Source organism: Lontra canadensis, unplaced genomic scaffold (assembly GCF_010015895.1).
Source record: "Lontra canadensis isolate GAN:19392208 unplaced genomic scaffold, GSC_riverotter_1.0 scaffold22, whole genome shotgun sequence".
NCBI lineage: Eukaryota > Metazoa > Chordata > Mammalia > Carnivora > Mustelidae > Lontra > Lontra canadensis.
In genome coordinates, this window is record NW_022631016.1 from 4,765,041 (window position 1) to 4,767,633 (window position 2,593).

The 2,593-nt window shown below is 45.3% G+C and overlaps 1 pseudogene; it reads right to left on the reverse strand.

Moving 5' to 3' along the window:
- Window positions 1-424: 424 nt before the first annotated feature.
- Window positions 425-523, reverse strand: LOC116870330 (annotated as a pseudogene).
- Window positions 524-2,593: the final 2,070 nt, after the last annotated feature.

Below are 2,593 nucleotides of genomic sequence, written 5' to 3' on the forward strand. Positions count from 1 at the left end.
TTTTTTTTCTTTTTCTATTATAAGTAACAGTTTAGTTCAGGACAAGAGATACTATTCAAAGAAATATGAATGACAGCCTCTGCTGGGAGCTTCATTGTGCCGGGACTAGTCCAGTGGGAAATGCAAAATTACCAAGAAAACACCAAGAAAGAGAAGGGGAAACAAGTTGCCCACTTGAAAAAATAAAAAGGAGCATGATGTTACTTTCACTTTTATTAGAAAACATGTCTTATGATAGCCTCCAGTTGTTTCCTTTCTACTAGAAAAACCCCATTCTGCTCTGCAAGGAGGAACAGTCAACATTTCCTCCTAGTCTGGCCTCTGTCTGGGCTCCTTGTTTTCTTGACAAACACTCAGCACCTGCATGTGCCAAGCTCGGGTTCTACGGAGATGTATACAGGACAGTTCTTTCTTCTTTTTCTTTTTTAACATGCAGCGCTTCATGAATTTCTATGTCATCCTTGCTCTGCTCATCTTCTCTGTATCATTCCTGTTTTAGTACGTGTGTTGCCAAAGCGAGCACTCCAGGGCAGTTCTTCACCTCAAGGCACTCCTTACCTGCCAGTTCTACAGACAATAAAATAATTTTTAATCGAAGTGGCAGGTGCAAATTATGTACAAGACACAGTGTCAGTGGAGGAGAAATGCCTGATTCTGCAGAGATACCAGGTGACATTTCAGACCGGTCTTTGTGCCGGAAATGTAATTATTGTCAACCATTTAATTATCTTCCTGGACGCCCAGGAAGATGACATTAAACATCCCTTTGTACCTGAATGGGGCCATAAAACTAATTCTGACTGACAGAATGTGGGCGGATGTGATGTACGAAACATCCAGGTTGGCCCATAAAGTCTTGGACACCTGATCTTTCCTCTCTTCTACTATGGCAAGTTGGAGCCCCATGTTGGAAACAGCAGCATCCCAAGATGGAAGGCACTGGATCACTGAGTCATTGTCTGAAGGAGGTGCCCTACCTGGGAAATCCCCAGTGGATGTGGGGAAGGTGGCAAATGAATTTATTTTGTGGAACCACGGGAATTGTGGGTTGTTTGCAACATGATTGCAACATGATAGCATGATTTATTGAGTAGTGTGGAAAGTATCTTAGGAGGTTGCTACTGTAACAAAACTATGTAGCCATTCTCTTAGCAGTTGGGCAGGAGGCAAGGAAGACACGTGGCTTATTGGATGGCTGAACATCTGCTTAGGTATTGGCAAAAGATGGCAAGATGGCTGCCTGCAGAGACTTGGAAGGCAGACCTCATCACTGTAGGATCATAGGAGGAGTTTCTGGAAAATGGAATATTAGAAATATGTTTTAATTGGAAGTGGATCTGTTTGGAAAAGCAATGCAAGAAAGAGATGAGCTCAGGGAGTAATTGGCTATTTTGTAAGCAGAAAATGAAAGGTAATAGGATCCAGCAATTCAGGGCCTTGTAGGGTTGCAAAAGGTAACTTGCGTCTAGCCCCCAACCAGTAAGTAATGGAATAAAAACTATTTTGACCTCGTTAAGTACTGGTGAACCTTCTAAGTTAAGGTTCCTAAAGTGACTGAGGGCCAAGGTGTGAATAAGTGCATGGACTTCCCACTCATCCCAGTGGCCTCAGAGAGCTGAGACAGATTCAGAGCAGTGAGGAAGCGGTGAAACAAAGTAGGTTCCTGAATGACATCCAAGAAAGGGGTTTGGTTACTGGTACAATTAGATCAGAAGCCACTAAGTTTTTGAGACCACTGTACTGCCAAGAATACCATGAGTCTGGACCCCAAAAATCCTTCAGTTGTTTGGGACATAAAAACAAACTTTGAGTCTCCAGTCTTTGCTAAACAGGAAGTGAGCTCCCAAAGCTGTATTGCCACCAGGAGAACACACACCCCAAAGCCCATTCCCCTGTGGCCATGCATAATAAGGACCAAGGAGGAGCCCCCAGAAGGTGAAGTCTGGGCGGTGTCTGCGGGATGTCAACCTCCAGAGCAGAGAAGGTCACTACAGCTGCCCTGCAGGACTCAAGTGCGTCTGTGATGGATGTGAGCCTTCCCTACTCCCTTTCTTCAAGAGGGCGGGTTCCATGTGTTCCCAGACCCCGATCCACCACTATGGATTGGAAATCAGGGAAACCAGTGGAAAGTCAAGTATTTCTCAGGTCACAGGGGACCGGACCAAAAGGGCTGTTCCTGCTCTCCACAGAGAGGCCAGATCCACTCAGAGATCCTGAGAGATACTGTAGCTGAACGGCTGTGTGCATTCTCTCTTGGGAAGAGTGTGCGCAAGCTCTATCCTGTGGGGAGAAAATGAAAGCAGTTTGGTGACTAGAAGGGTGGCCAGCAGCAGAGATGATGTTCTAACTTGATTTCCCTGCTTCATTTCCCTTCTGGGTTACAGTAAATGACATTTCCCTTTCTCTTGCATCTGGGGACAACCAGATTTGCTCCGACCCATGTAATATGGGCAGAAATGATGCGAGCCTGTGTTGGCTTGTGCTGTTTAAAGAAACGATGAAAGCTTCCATACACACTTGTCTTTCTTCTTTTCTGTGTCCTAAGATGTTCCCACCACATGGAGGAGGGCTTCTCAGGAGAGCCACCCAACCA